Source organism: Cyprinus carpio, unplaced genomic scaffold (genome assembly GCF_018340385.1).
Source record: "Cyprinus carpio isolate SPL01 unplaced genomic scaffold, ASM1834038v1 S000006746, whole genome shotgun sequence".
NCBI classification, from domain to species: Eukaryota; Metazoa; Chordata; class Actinopteri; order Cypriniformes; family Cyprinidae; genus Cyprinus; species Cyprinus carpio.
In genome coordinates, this window is record NW_024879345.1 from 4042443 (window position 1) to 4059928 (window position 17486).

The 17486-nt window shown below is 36.1% G+C and overlaps 1 pseudogene; it reads left to right on the top strand.

Moving 5' to 3' along the window:
* Positions 1 to 6293: 6293 nt before the first annotated feature.
* LOC122144641 lies at positions 6294 to 10291 on the top strand (annotated as a pseudogene).
* Positions 10292 to 17486: the final 7195 nt, after the last annotated feature.

Genomic DNA, 17486 nt, shown 5'->3' on the forward strand with positions numbered 1-17486 from the left:
GATGAAAATCCACAGTGTGGCAAAGACTTTTATTTTTGTGAAGATTCTGCAGTACAATGTTGTTTGCAAATGTTTAGTCGTTTAAAATCTATGTAACATTTGCTTTTTAACAATTAACAATTTAAAGCTTTGTCGCCTTTAACCAGTTCATAATTCAGTCTTGCAGCCTAATTAGGACTGAATGAGAGAGGTTAATGTTTTCTTGCAATTTGAAATGCAACTTTTTTCTTAAGTATTCACTGCTCTTTTTCAAAACAGCAGGGTTTTTGTGTGTGTCCCATTTTTTTCTGGCAACCCCTTTCTGATGGCTTTTTTACTTTAAACTTTACTTTTAAAATGTGAGTTACCATGTTCAGGTTTCATGCCATTGGCACTTTATTTCTAGGATTGGTTACAAATTTCACAGCATAAAGCTATAAATGCCTGTTTCCCAGGTGGTAAAGCTGTGTGTTTACAGGAAAAAAAAAAATAATAAAATGCAATTTACTGCATTTTATTCTGTTTTATTCTTATTCTTCGTGAAAATATGTTCTGAAAGATTCCCTTAATAAGCTTTGTTCGGGATGTTAAACTACTTTAGGAGCCCCTAAGGACTGCCATGGTGAAACATTACTTGAAAACTCTCCATTGTGAAATTTGCTAGAGTATGTATGGGGTCAGTGTTTTTGATATGCAGAAGGGAGTTTGACAAAAGGATAACCACCACATAATACGAAACACAACTCCGGGTATGTTTTTGAGGAGGATATGACAATGCAAAATGGTTAAAAATCCTAAAAAGTCCTATGGTGCAATGAGAAAGACCCTTGTTAATAAATTTACTTGGGGGGAAAAATGGGCCAAAACTAAAATATAAGTACATAAAACCGAATTCATCGATGAATCGTAAAAGAATTCGACGATTAATGGATTTCGCAAAATTAATCGGTAGTGCAGCCCTTAGTACACATTAAGTAGGAGGGCAATTTCAGATGTTGAGTCCCAGAATGGGGGGTGCTGGCTAACAGGTATTGCCAAGGATGTGATTTGCCTTTTGTTTGTCTTATTATTATGTTGTGCTGTTATATTTGGTTACTGTGTTTATTTCTCTTCAAAAAGGCAGAAATAAAGACACATTGACATATCAAAGAGTTTCCGTGTGACTTTTATACATTAATAATTGTGAAAAGGTAATACAATGCATAATAATCGTTAAAAACCGTTGTTTATTTTCAAAGACAATAAATCATACCATCAAAAAATCCTATAATCGTTTGCATCCCTAGATGAAGTCATAAATAATGCCTTGAATAAAATATTCCTATGTGTCTGAGGTCTCTACCCCGTTTTTTATTTGCGAATATTGCCTGAGTAGGACATTTCAGGGATGGTTAAGGTTTAATTTCCTTAATTATAACAATTGCAGCATTATTTTTAAACTTACAGTCAAGCTATAACGTATTTGATATTTATTAGGGGGTGAATTGTTTTCAACTTTTTTGATGGTAGGTTTGTATTATGGTTTTTAGAGGCACCGTTTCGGTATGTTGCTGTTTATGGAAAAAAACTATACTTTTGAATAAAAATAAAGAAAAATAAGAATATTCTAACAGCGACAGTGACGCCAGCTGCCGGTACGACCTGGGCGATATGCGCTGAAAACTGTATCACGATATAATGGTTCATATAGGTCGATATCGATAATTATTTATAATTTTAAAATTTATGAAAAAAAACCCCTTTATTGTTTAAAATAAGGACCAGGAGAAAAATATATTACATTTTAAAAACAAAAAATATTTTAAACTTAAAGGATTAGTTCACCTCAAAATGAAAATTTCCTAATAATTTAATATTTTCCGCTCAAAAAACGTTATTTCTTTTCACTGAAGAAAAGAAAGCCCATGGATATACTTGGATGGCATTGGGCGGGTGAGTAAATGTATTTAGGAAGGAAATTTTGTTTTGGGGTGAAACATGCTTTAACCTTCCTCTGATTCATAGGTGTGATTGGCAAAGGACAAAAAGCAGGAAAAATTAAGGCGCCCTATCATGACGCGGGCGACAGCACGTGCGATTATCCCAGTGGGTAGTTAGGATATCGCACAAGATTTGTGTCCACACAGAAAACATTTAATCACTGGATAGGTTTTGTTCGTTTATTAAGTGTGGTTGATACCCCACTTTTCTTCTTCTCTTTCTTTTTTTTTTTTCTTTGTTTTTTTGTGCCCGTTCGTGAGCGGACTATCATTCATGTACACTGGCACACCAAGTACACCTAATATTTTGAGAGCCCTATAAAAACATTACCAGCTAAACAGTACAAATGCTGTAACACATGATATTGTACATATGTAGCTTTGCTAAATCTATGAAAGTGTCTATTTAAAGGAGTGTTTTTTACATTAAGTCAAATAACCCATCTAGTTGGCCAAAAGGCTCTGCCACCCATATCTGGTTGAGCAAGACAAAATTAAAACCTGTCTGGTAACAGGGCAGCTGAATGGGAGAATAAAAGTTTCAGTATATGTGGGACAGTTTCAATTGCCAAAATTTTGCGGCTGGAAATTCGTTATTTCAACATGAATTTTTCACGGTGAGGGCGAAAAAATTACCCACACGCAGATTCCGTTGTCTTCAAGTTGGTCATAAACTTGCTTTGCATTCAACAACCAGAAAGCAGCTCTTGAACTGAATTCTGTGTGCGATGTGCTTCATAAGTCACTATACTACTAGCGATGTGCTTTTTTTGCACGTGAAATCTCACCGAGTGAAATTTGCATGAGCTTGCATTTTCTGTCTCTTGTAATAGCATGCGCATAAATGGAAGTCAATGGAATGAAAAGTGACAGTCCCTTTAGTACAAACAGTATGTAGCCACTATTTACACTAAGTGCAGTGAAAACACTGTTGTTTTGACTTTAAACTTCATATATCTTGTTATACTTGCATTATTATATTACACTACAAACAAAGGATTAATACTCAACAGTTTAGGTGCAAGCGTCTTTCACATTTCTTACTTTATAAAAAGAATATCAGTGTTTGCCTAGCAAAATAAAGACTAGATTAGAGCTTAGACTTTAGGTACACAAGAATCAACACAAAACACAATGATCTGTTTGCCATTCTAGAGAAAGCTAGCTGTATCAAAAAACAGACCAATCACCATTCACTATGCAAAAATTTTAATATGAAAGACCAACAGCAATTATATACAAAAAAAAACATTGAATTGAGCCTGCAAGTTAAAAAAGGGCATATGACATTTTAAAAAAAACTTATTTTGTGTTTTTTGTAAACCTGTAAAAAAAAATAGTTTGAAGACTAAAATAATGTTGTGGTAATATCCTTTCAACTTTTTTACCCCCCCTGGTTGTGTCAGCATGGTCAATGCATTGAATATGAAGTGAAGCATCAGTTAGTTTTTAAACCCTCACATCACTATCCCAAAAGCACCCGGACCTCACAGGTGCTGAGAGCTACGGGGAAACTTTATACCCCCCCACATGTCCTTGTAGTAAATTTTTCCCAAACAAACCACTAGCATTTGTACAGCTTGTTTTTCCAAAAAAATGCTTTAAAGTGTTGGTTTAAAGGTTTTCATACAAAACCAATGACTAACTGTTGTTAAACCTAAAGATCATTGTTCACTGGGCTAAACTATAAAGTATTTAACACACCATTTCCTCATTCCAAAACATGTAAAGTATGTGGTGGACAGTACATATTTTACATTTCACAACTCTAATAAGAGAAAAAAAAGAAAAGAAAAAAAAAAATCTCACCAGTGTTTCTGTGTGTGCTTTCCATTTCTCCAGTACAAACATGAGACAAAAACAACAAAGTTTTTTTCTGGATAAAAAAGTCTGGGGGGGATAAGAAATCAAATTACAATGTTTCATCATTTTAAAAAAGATTGATTCTTTCAGGCAAACTCCTTCTAAAGTTCTTACGTGTTCTTTGTCAGATGCAGTACATGTTCATGACCGTCAATCCTGACCGAGTATGCAATGCTATCAGCATGTCTATCCTGAAAGTCAGACACATCAGTTTCAAATATGGAGAAATCATCATCTTAACCCTTTTCCCCGAACTGTTGTAGTGCTTTTTAAAACCCGTGCAGATGTGGTGGGGGTCTGGGCCCTCCAGCCATGAACCAGTTTAGGTTTGACCACATCATACTTCTTCAGATATGAAGTTGGTCTGTGCTCTGGGCTTGAAAATTTTTCCAAAAGAAGCAAAAAAATACAACTGAAAAAATGTGTGATAATAATATAGGAGTTTGATCATTTTTCAGGAATGAGTTTTTTTTGTTAAATATAATATATATATATATATATATATATATATATATATATATATATATTTGTGTGTGTGTTGTGTGTGTGGTGTGTGTGTATCTTCTATATCATGTTAATAGTATGTATATAGATATCAGTTTTTCTATGTTTATATACCGTTTTTGTGATTTCATGTATTGGGGGTACAGTTTTGATAATAAACGATATTTTAAAATCGTTTTTTAAAAACCCAAAATCTAATATTAAACTAATTTAATACTTAGATTAAGTTTAAAGCTGTCTATTATTAAATAGTTATTTTCCCCGTATGCTTGATACAATCCGCAGAAAAGTTTAAGGGATCTTTTGTGGGGTTTGGGTTTTGGGGAAACACGACGATTCCATGATGCTTCCCCACTTTTTGGGGGACTAAAGTCTGTTTTGAAAACTCAAGTATAAAAAGAGAGATTTTCTTTCCTGGGAAAATCTCGAAGTTTTGGGGTAATGAGAATGAAGAAGAAAAAAAGGGCCCATGATGTTTTCAGGACTGACGCTTGATCTCAGGTGAGCGCGAGCGAGGGACGCACGAGCAGTCAGACAGGTGGAGCGACATTCTCTGTCTGGCCCGCATGACTCTTCATTCATAGCTATTTATAGATTTTAGATTTATAGAAAAACTGGGCGGTATTGATAACGTATTTATTCCATAGGCAGTTCATAAAGTATGTAAATATGACTGCAAAATAAATTAATACAAATAAATGATTGGATGAATTAATAAATAAATGTATAAATTGTACATGTGATCTATAGTATCTTAAAATTTCCTTGGCCTAATTAAGTCTAGTGAGAAACTGTACTGTATTTTTTTTTTATGTTGCACCTGAAAGTATGTTCACGACGACACAAACCCCAGGGGGCGCTCGGAGGTTCATGAAAATCATTCACTATTGTAGGCCTGGGGTGCCCAACATGTTCCGGAAAGCTACCTTATGCAGATTCAGTTCCAACCCTGATCCAAAAAACACACCTGTCTGTAATATCAAGTGCTCTTCAGATCCTGAATTAGTGGTTCAGTTGTGTTTGATCAGGGTTGGACCTGAAACTCTGCAGGAAAGTAGATCTCCAGGAACAGTGGTCGGGCAACCCACCCTGTGTCAGAAATAAATGTAAAATTGTAGGCATGGGGGAAACCGAGGATTTTGGAAACCGTTTGAGGCGTTCATTACTTCGAAGCTTTTTTAAATAACGTGCGCAATTGCGACATCTGGTAGCCAGATCCGGTTACACCAGCCTATCTATCGAAACATCGCGGAGCAGGAGGATGGTTTGAAAAAGTACTTATTCGTATTTTCGTAGGAGCTCCAGAGAAAGTGAGAGCTTGTCCTTATGATCAAAGTATTTTTATTGACTTGAAGTACTGGAGGGACTAGTACTACTTATTTGTTATGGAAAGTGTATTGAGATGAGTGATGGAATCCCGTCTGATTCGTTTGTATTTTACCAGGGGCGTATGCAATGGGTGTATCTGTGGGTCCTGGGAGAGCAGGCCGCGTGTTTATTCAGCATGGTATCGTTGCATGTGACTGGATCGTTGTTAGAGTGCGTATATAAATACGTTTTTATTGCTTTATTAAACGGATAACAGTGCGCGATTGGAGGTTTCGGTTTTAAGCGACCGCAAGCCATTATGCGCATTTTGAACCTCCTGCCACAGTACATCGGCGGAGCAAATATAACCTGAAATGGTCTGACCTTTAGTGTACGGTGTATAAATGTAAACTGACTCCAGACTGCGCTGGAAAACAAACGGTTCGACCCAGCGCACATCGCGGCTGATGTGTGAACGCTTTTTGGCCGGCCAAGTAAAAAATCCCTCTACTAGGGTGGAATGCCCCGAGTGAAGATGGTGCGGATCTTTGCACGCAGCTCATCGGCAGTCGCGGTCACAGAAAAAAAAAAGATGTCTCGATGTTCCCTACAAAGCAACCACAAGCATAACAGTCCTAACGATGACTGCAGGGCTGAAATATGACAGGTGAGTCTGCTCCCCAATGCCTGCTTGGTGGCAAAAAATACTTTTAATGAACTATTCATTTATTATGTTATTGATTCATAAAATATTCATACAGAATTTTTATTCATATTTGCAAATGTATTTTTAACAGGCTGTGACCCTGTCTGTCTGGAGAGAGCCGAGGAGGGCATCTCCATGGTTCTAGAACTTCTGGCACACCTCACCCTGCATCTGTGTCAGCAGTCTTCAGGTTACAGTGTGAGAAGGATAGCCTATTGAAGTGTACTCACTGTCTGGAGAATACTGTGGCACTGCAGTGGAGAGGAAGTTCAAAATCACCCACTGATGGGTATTTTCAGAGGGGTTTTAATCCCATTCAAACAAAAAACACACGTTTGTTAATGCATTTTCAAATTAAATCTAATAATTGCTGATCAAAACTAATTCAAACAATTTTTTTATGAGTCGATATTACTTTTGAGGTAATATGCATTAATGTGTTGGTGGAATGAATTTGTTTTAAAAAAGCCAAAATAGAAATTATTATTATCAGTTTTTGTTAAGAAATATATTGATCTGTTTATAGATTCAGCTCAGTATAGTTTTGGATTAGTGAAATATTTGTTATTTTGCAATATTATAAACTATTAATGAAGACTAATGCTGATTCCTTCCTGGTGTCAATTTTTAATTTTTAATTTTTTTTTCTTCTACAAGAATCATCTGTTGCTAGAAAACCCTGTTGCATCCTGTGAGGATCAAGGTAAGGAAAGCTGGAAATAACATCCAGGCTCTCATCACAAACACACACACTGCTCTCTGTAGGCTCAGCATTGATGTGGTGTCTCCGCACAGCTGCTCTCTCTCGGTGGCGCCGCTCTGGCTATCACCCATGGGGGTGTGGGACTGGGACGCCTCAAGGACAGACAAGGTGGGCCAAGTGTACACCCAGGCATAGACCTTCAGTGTGCAGACTATGATGGAGGAGATGGGCACCACACTTCACCAGGAGCACAGAACCTCATGGAGCTGGTGCAGTGTCAGCAAAAGGTCTGGATCCAGCCTCTTATTATAGCAGAATCACCACTGCTCAGGTCTTTTAAAAAAGTGTTGATATTATAAATTCTGCACAAATTTTCCTGTGTAGAATCTCTTGTGGTCTGTAAACTGCCAGTAGCAACCTCATAGCAACACACTAACAATCATCCAGAACACCCTTAGCAAACACAAGCATTGTGGTGGTGATTTTTGCATGGGCAAGTTTCAGTCCCACCCCCATTTTTATATAATTCTAGTAGTTTCTGCTGTTCAGCAGTTTTTGCTCTTTTGGCAGACATCATTTCTTGTAAGCGTTTTGTGTACCAGTCTGTCAGTGTCTGACAAAAATGTGAATAATAATGTTAAAATAAAAATAATGTGAAATATTATTACAATTTAAAATAGCTTTTTTTCTGTTTTAAAGTATAGTAAACTGGAATTTATTCTTGTGATGGCAAAGCTGAATTTTCAGCAGACAAACCCCTTTTTTTCAGGATTCTTTGATGAATTGAAAGTTCAGCATTTATTTGATTATGTATCTTTGTAACATTATAAATGTATTTACTGTCACTTTTGAGTTTTGAATTTTTTTTTTTTTTTTAAATTAAATCAAAATCCTTGCTTAATAAAAGTATGAATGAATTAACTACTTCCCCCCAAACTTTTAAATGGTAGTGTATCACTGTTTCCTCAAAAATATAAACTGTGTGTTCAAAATTGATAATATATTAAGAAATCAGCATATATTAGAAAATTCAGCTTTGACATAACAGAAATAACATTACATATTTAAATACACAATTTTTATACTATTATTACTGATTTACTGTATCAAATAAAGCAGGACTTGTGGCATTCCTTCAAAATATTAAGTCTTATTCCAATATCAAACTCTGACCAGTAGTGTTGTAAAAAGTATAATAAGGAATGTATTCGTTACTTTGATATGTCACATTTGCGAAATGTTTCTGTTATAACCTATAGTGTATTTTTAAACAGCATAATATTTAGTTTTCTTTAACTTTCTCACTTTTTTTAAACTTGTTCATTTTCAAGCAAAGTTTTTTTGGACAGTGGTTTCTTTTGAAAAAAAAAAAAGAAGTGAAAAAGCCCGCACAAAGCTCATCACAAACTCACCAATCATTCTTTGTGGTGGTTGAGTCCAGATAAATCAGACATGCTCAGTGGGGTCATTACTCTGCTCATGGGAGGAGGAGGAGGCTTTTGAGGCTGTCTGTCAAGAGGAGGTGGGGCTTCCAGTTCTGCAGGAGCGGAGCCAGGCCCAAATCCACCATCTGGCATCAAGTAGCTTCTGTCTAGCACGCAATTCATGACCAGATACCCAGTGCCATGTCTGCCCTGGGCTGAGACACCGACACAGGCACGATCAACCCAGACATGACTTCCAGTGCTGCAGAGCGTATGCGGTCAGGTGACGCCGCTCCGACTGGAGTGAAGTAAGTAACATCCAGAGAGGAAGAAGAATGGAGAACGGTAAGTCTAAGCATGCCCAAAGTACCCCACACGCTGATTGACGCCACTCAAAGTTTGGTTTTGGCAAATCATCTTGATGAAAGTGTGATTATTATGAATATTGAATAATAATACACCTAAAAAGATTATGTTTTTGTTACTTGTTTGGCAGTTGAGGAATCAAGCATTAGTTATATGCAAAAATTAAAATATTCCCTAAAGACTTTTTGAGACTGTATTAGTTTAGGAAACCCAAAAGAAGTTGTCTAACATAATTCAGAGTGCTCGTTTGATACAGTGAACATCCATGTTTGTGCGTGTATGAAGTCCTTTTTCACTGAAAATGTTTTTACACCAATGAAGCTTGCATATCTCGTTCAATTCAGAGATAGTTATGATGAGATGGGTGGCCCATTAATATTTGGACAGATGCTCCAGAACCAGTCAGACACTTGACCTCATGGTGTAAACATGGCTTTGGTGTACGGGGAAAACTTATCAGTGAACTGACTGAAAGTCAGTTCTGCAATTATATGATATAAGAGTTCATTAAAAAAGAGCATTCTGGACAATTCAAACTTCAAACAAGAGAAAGTCATACATTTTTGGAACTACATGAACGTGTGAGTCTGTCTCTTTAGTAATAACTAGTTAAGATAAAAATGTATTCGTTAAGCCACATGAATTATTAAAGTAACCATCCAACCGTGCAAACTAGGGTGGGGCAAGTTAAACAAGTTTTTTTTTGAACAACTAAAGGAGTCTGGGATCACTGCAACACTTGAATTCTAAACAGAAGTACATAAATCAAGTACCTGAGTAAAAGTACACAAATCAAGATGTCTGTTTTCAATCATCTCAGTGGGCTTAAACAGCTCGTCCTTTTACAGCAAATTTTGTCAACTAACAGTTGGACCCTAAATATTCAATTCAATAATCAATAATCTAAAATTCTGCATTTTGTGCCATAAATCACACAGACACACTCGCACTCTGAGGATTTATTGGTCCTTTGCACAGCTTGAGTTAGACATAGAACAATTCAGTGATTTGATAACTAGACATTTGCTCTAAATCATTGAATGAATGTTGACTTAAGAACAGCTGCAATCAGATCAGTCCAATTCACAAATGAATCATTCAGATGCTTGTGGACCAACTGACTGAATCAGTTTCACAAAGCAGAACTTTTTAATCATTCTGAAGATTTTATTCCAATGTATTTAATGTGTCCTTTAGTTTGTCCACTCATCGTTAATACTTTTTGGTTTTTTTGTGTATTACAGGGAGGGGTCATATATGCTGTGGAGGGGTTTGAGAAGATTCTGGAGACGATTGTAGAGAAGCGAATGGATGAGATGGAGAGAAGATTAAAGGAACATCTGGACTTGCGCTGGATGCTCTTCAGCAGAGACTGGAGATCACACTTCAGCAGGGGCTCTCTCATAAGCAGCACCAGTACCAGTAACAACATCCATCAACACAGGACTAACCTAAACACTTTCAGCAAAATCTCCGCCCTGAGGCTTTTACTCAATGACAACTGTGTATTCTGGCTAAGTACATTCAAAGCATGTCAACCATCCATTTAGAACAAAAAATGGTTCTAACCTTCTTTGTTTGCCAGCAGTCTCTACTGCTTTGTGTGGAAGTGTGTTACAGTCCTGAGACTGTATGACTTGGTTTATGTGGGTAATTAAACAGCTAAAGTCAGTTCCTTACGTGAGTGAGGTCACACACAGTATCAGCTGACATTACACAAATCACAACTACTTGTTGAGCTGTTCCTTAATACACACTGTTGATCCTGTCTGTAAATAAATTATTTTATCTAAAAAATACTACAAAAACGGCTTGTACTTGACAGTGTCGAGGTATTTGTCACCAGCCAATTGCCTTTGTGTAAATGATGGTCATATGTTTACTATCCTGCATACTGGAGAAACAATGACAAAAAAAAAAAAAAAAACGATATTTAAAATAATGCTTATACTAAAGAAAAATATTATGTATCCTAATGAACTTGTCAGGTTTTATTCCTGTCAAATCTTAGTACCTCATGCTGCGCGGATTTAGTTTAAATACTCTCCTCACTCTATATGTTGTAAGAATACGATAATACAAAGTAAAATGGCTTTCTATTTCGGGCTCAGTGACAATACAGGATTACTCAGGATTTTAGTTCCTGTAAGGGACTGGTTTGATGCCAGGAAAAAATGGGTAACATTTTGCCCGACGATATGCAAAAAAGATTTTTAAAAAGGACATCATTTCCATTAAAATATGAATAGGACAAAGACCCATGACTGACTGGCAGATCAACGTGCTGTTTGTTTTTTCTCCAATACAGTAGGGAAGAATCATTTGTGTATTGTGATTTTAAATAAAACAGATTGAGGAGTGTGTGTATATAAAGGATGTTAACAGTTACAGGATGATTGACTGGGTCGGTTTACAATGACAGAGTGCATGTAACTATACAACAGCGCAATTTCATGGCCTGGGTGGTATGTCCTAAAGCTTGCTTACTCTTCTATTACACACTCCAAAGTATCTACTTGTTCTTCACAAAAAGAGTACAATATTTTGTAGGGCTTAGTTATAAATAGACGAAACTGGGGATGCAACATTCATTAAACTATAAGTTCAATTCAATTCAATACACTTTAATGATTGTCCTAATGGGGGAAATTCTTGTCTTGGACCCTGGAGCCTATATACACACAATACACTGATCAGCAGACATATTACGCTGCATTACAAAGACTGCCTCGTCATTAAAAAATGTAAAAAGAAACGGGGAAACTCACACAGCCTTGTGGAAACACCTGTACTTTGTTCTTTCTATCCTCCGATATTACCTGTGGTTAACCTTGGACCTGCTGCGTATTAGTTAAAAACAAATAATACCACTTGATTAAAAAGGGATTTACTCCCAACCTGTACCAGATTTTTAATCAAACAGTGGTGTTAAATGTCATCAAAAGCCCAAACTAAAATCAACGAATAACAAACCGTGGCATTGGCTTTTGGAGTTCCCACCCTTAAATGATTTTTTTACCATTTTACAGCTCAAATTGCAATCTTTTTGTAGAGAATATTAAAATTAGCACTTTGAGGTCACAAGCTTCATATTTTTTTGCTTCGAAACCCCAAGTGAACTTGCCTCATAGACTTTGATTGTAGTTTTTTTAATACAAACATGTTTTTCATTACTTAAATGGAAATTCATATAATCCCTGAAAACTCCAATGCGATAGGTCTATAAACCTCTTACTGACTCCTCAGATGGTTCTTCTGACATCTCTTATTCACCTCCATCTTTTCTCAGTAGTTCACAAACTTAGTTGTCTCAAAGCCTGCATTGATGCAGAAAACCATGTTCTACCTTTTCTACAACTCTCTCTATGCATCCTATGAACATGTAACTTGTGTTATTTTTTTGGTAGCTCAAATTCCATCAAACATGAAGGAGAGCTGCCTCAACTCAGGAAGAGCAAAAAGAAACACAGCTGAAAATGAAACAAACTCTTGCATGAATCAGTGACAAAAATTAACCAAAGCACTACAAACGTAGAGGCCCCTTTGAGTAACTTCTCTTCCACCATGACCATGTTGGCATTTTGGACCCTGGCCTTGTCATGTGGGAGATTCAACCCAGATCACATGCTTGTCTTCTGTCTACACCACAGTGATGTTCACTCGAAAGTATTTACTTATTCGCAAACAGGTGAGCTGTTGTTGTCTATATGAGAACGAGAGAGATGTCCACTTCAGAAGGGGTTTTGTAACCATAGAGAAGTTGGTCAGCAGTGGAGGTAGTACTGATGAGGAATAGGGGCTTTTTTGTCAGAACACCTTAGCCAGTATCACATGGCCCAGAGTCAAACTGGGCCCAACGAATCAACAAAAATGATGTGTTGTACCACCATTTTAATGCAAGGCGCTTATGGACTGAAACACAAGTAAACATCCTGTAAAGTTGGCTTGACATGACAACTTAACCCTATTTTTGTTTTTTTTAACCTATCACAGTCTTAGCTGATAAACCATTAATCCATGAAGACTGTGGAAAGTGGAAGTCGTGAGTAGGATGAAGCTTTCCTGTTTTGCGGGATGGAAGCTTATACGCCCCTGACAGCCTCTAGTCCCATTTTAGCCTCACTTGTTAGTAAGTAACTGCTCTCTTTCTCAATCTAGGAAAGCTTTTTAACAAAAACACACACAGGGGGTATGACTGAAGCTATTTTATGTGGTCAGAATAAAAAAACATAAAAAGATCGTGAGCTTATTATGTTAACCACAGACCTTATTTCAGGCATTTAACCAGAAACCATTTGACTTCCATCCCAATCCTTTCTGGTTTGATGCTCACATTACTACATCATGTTTCTAGGTGTCTATGTGCGTTTGTGGATTCAGTAAACAAACCATCTAGTTCATCAAGAAAGTTATTGTTCTGCCACATAAATGGGTATAAATAAAAAAAAAGGTGTTCTATGAATATTATTGGGGACAGTTGATGTCCAATAGATCAAGGGGAGGGAACTGTTTACAAAATAGTAACGCCAAAATTAAGACAAATTAAATGCCTTCATATTTTCCACAAAAAAATTCTATAAAAAAAAAAAAAATATTCACTGTTTTCATCTTTACTTTCTGAACACCTGTCTAAAGGAAAACATAAAATGTTATTATTGGTATTTTAATCCGACAGTTATTTAATTTTACTGACTCCATATATATCTGGTATATTCTGATGCCTTTGTTCTTCTTTTCTTGCAAAACTCTGAATTTAATTGTCATGTTTAGGCAGACATGTTCATAGTAAAAATCTTTACAAAATCGAATAGAAGATTAAATCTTCATGAACCCAAATTTGATCTTTTCTCATTTCTCTTTTTATTCCCTAAAAAACTCAATATAAGATTTCATTCATATAAACTGAAAGAAAAAAAAAATATTAAATGAAAAATGTATTATTTAAATTGTTAGGTAGTATCATAGTCGTATTTGCTGTATAAATTGAATTTTATTTTGATTTAATTTTTGCTGATTTTAATTACAGTAATTTTTGTATTGCTGTATTAGGGTTTTTGTTTGTTTGTTAGCAAAAAAAAAAAGGACAAAAAAAAAAAAGCGACTTTTTAACCAATATAACGGATAGAAAATAAGTACCATCCAACATAGGAAATTATGAATTCAGAATGTGTCTTCAAACGCGAGGCTGTAATGTTTCAATTGGGAGTTTTTTTTTTAAGATGTTTGACATAATAATTCAGAGAATTAGTTAACCATTAAACATTTGTTCTCCAGTTCTCCAAGAGCAAACTGGAAGTACAGATGTGAGGAATGAAGGCAAAGCCACACTGTTACTCGCCAAGTCCAGAGCCTGAAGTCTTCCTGCAAAGTGCGAACAAGACAAACTTTCCCTATTTTTACCTTTATTGAGTTCAAGTCAATTGCAGTGGATTAGGGCTCTGCTTGTGCAAACTTGTGTGGCAAAAAGAACCTACTGAGTACAATCGGTTTTTGAGAGTATCATTTGCACATTATCACTAATTACTGAGTAAAAACTTATACCTTTTTTACCACAATGGCTGGACTCTTTATTGTTCCCGGCTTGTTAAACACATCACCCTCAGTCTCCAGTTAAATCACCAAAATGAGGGCGGCCTTTATCACAATTCATCCTTGAAAGTATTACATAGGGCTTTCTATATATCATGTTTAAAGTGGACGATATATTTTTTGTTTTCTCTCCAGGCGCCAATGGGTTTGAAAACATATAGTATAAGAAATACCATCATAAATCTGGAGTGTCGAGGCATAGCATGGCTAAGGGGACATTTGTGGATCTACACCTTTTGGTGGACTTTTCCTTTGGCCCCCCTCCCAAACCATTTCGCATTGTTGCAAGCAGTTTGGCTTAAATTATTTGTTCACATTAAAAATTATATTTATATTGTTGCGTGCCTTCACACAAATATAAACACAATATATTAAAGTGGGTTCTGAGATCATTTGTTATAGATAGGGACCCATATTTACTGTACTAGAAAAGAACTCAGCCGCTGCGAACTTTGGCATGAATTTGGAAATTCTTAAGAGCAATAATAATCAGATTCAGTGAGAGTTTATTATGTGTCCCTAAGCTGCTGTTTCCAGGCTTGGTAAGGTGAGACAGACTGAAGAATAATAGGTCTGATAACGTCATGTATGAAATATTATGAACTCATTAAGCTATGAAGAAACACATGTCATCTTAAAATGGATGAAACCAACCATGACGTCCATTCATGAAAATATTAAAATTCATTTCAGTATTGGCATGACAAACTGGTTAAGATTTTGATTCAGACACAGCTACTGCAGCAGGCCCCTGTTAAAACTTCCAATAAATTCATCAAGAATCGTTAAAGAGGAAAAATGAAAATTTGAATACTGAAGGAAACAAAGTCACCTACATCTTTGGATGCAAGCGGGTTAAGCAGATAAACATAAATTTTCATTTTTGGGTGAACTATCCCTTTAATAGAGCAGTTCTGGGCACTCACTTCCTTAATATTCACTGCTAGATTGTTTCTTGCCAAGGAGCTGGTTAAATCTAGGGATTAAATCACTAGAATCGACCTTTAAAAAGTTCTTGATGTTTGCTGAAGTCAAACAGTATGACACTGAAACAGTTTTAAAAGCGTTAACCATCTTTAATTTCGTTTCTTGAAAATGCTAAATCTGACAAACACGAACCCACACACATTTAGAGGAAGAGCGAAGGTATTCCAAGATAACAGTCATGCTCTAATGGCCACAATTTTTTTTAAATGATGCAAATTTGAGTCTGAGTGTAAATATAAAAAAAAAAAAAATGAAAGAAAGCTAAATCAGACAAAATTTTGATACCTTCCTGCTGATACATAAGGAATGAAATATAAGCTCTGTTTCCAAAACCTAGTGAACTGGCCGCCATGTAACCGATTTGAACACAGCCAACTCTGCACGGCAACTAACTCACAGGAGGACTCAGGATTTCAGTAATTTAGCCGCTGAATGTTGCTAAGATAACGCAGACATAAATACTCTACCAGATAGCAACACAATCATCTCCAGACATCTGTTTTCATTTACATTCTAAACGGTAAAACATCTTAACGACATTTTTCTACGTCTTTTAACCTCGGGCAGGAAAACATTTAGGAAAGACATATGCAGTTGGAACGAACGATGAAAAAGTGCACATCAAAAGACCTCTACACAGCATAAAATGGCTACAAGTAGGCTAAACCTTATGAAAACCAAAATAAAACCAAAAAATCCTGGTTATTGAAGTTAAACCACAAATTATCCATGTTTTGGTACACAAACCATAGTTTAACCATGGTATTTGTAGTAAAACTATGGTTATAAAAATGGCAATCAATCCACCAAAAAAAAAAAAGTGCACACATACAGTAGAATTGGGTAAAACAATTATTTTTAATTACACTGAATTATTTTAGTAGATACTTTTCAGTAATGAATACAATATAAGATTATAATCAACATGTATTTTCTTTTTTCACCATCTTGAATGGAATCATTCTGCTCATCACAAATCCTGTTAGGCTGCTTACTAGGTTTGGAACAGAGAAATTATATACATTTCGAGTTTTATAGTGAACTAGCCAGCACTAAATTCTCATATTTATTTACAAAGGGTTCATTCTAAATGGTATATTAATGAATAAACAGACAATAACATGGGTGAATATGGGGGAAAAAGTGAGGAAAGGACATTCCGTTTTAAGTGAGAACAAAAATTCAGGTTGGATGATGGTTGGACTGAAAAGTGTTCACTATGTTTCTAGAATGAGTGTGGCTCCGACACACTCAGTAAAGTCTGAGAACCAGCTCATGGGTGAGCATGGGGAGGTCAAGGGTCAATCTCTTCAGGAATGATTGTGAGGATGGCGTCTTCATTGCACGTCGTTACCACTGCTCTCAGGTGTCATCTTTCTTGATGGCTGTGCTGACGTCCTTGCTGAGTGATCCTCTGACGTTAATGCCGATTATGGGCGTCCTTCCTTCAGACCGCCACTAGCAAACAAAACAGGAAACAGTTAAAACAAGACTCCCTTTTTTCTTAGAAAACACCCTTTTGGAAACTTTATTTTTAAAGAGTCTATTTTATATATATATATTTATATTTATATATATATTATATATATATATATATATATATATATATATATATATATTTGCTGCATTGGGGCAGTAGGAAATATAGTTTTACATTTCCAACATTCCTTTTGCCATTAATTGTAATAATCTAGTGAGGTTTTTTGTGCATACGGGGTCTGACAACAGCAAAGCTTTGTGAGTGTAAGTGTACCTAGGACCCAAAAACTGTTTTTAAACGCCCAAAATGTGGGGCACTCAAGTGTTGATTTGATTCGTTTAAAAGAAGTTTAATTGTAAATACAATCTTTTAAGACATTATTTTTGAAAGCATGCTCACATTACAGCATGTTTACACAGTGCCTAAAACCTTCCCCTATTGTAGCTTTGTAGGAGGGTTTCTTCAAGTGTTCTATAGACATTGCCACAGTTCTTCTGAAAAGTTTAGTCTGTCTTAGTTTGTTCTGTTTCTTCATGTAATTCCCGGCAGACTGGATGATGAAGGTGAGATCAGATCTTTGTTGTTGCCAGACTCCTTG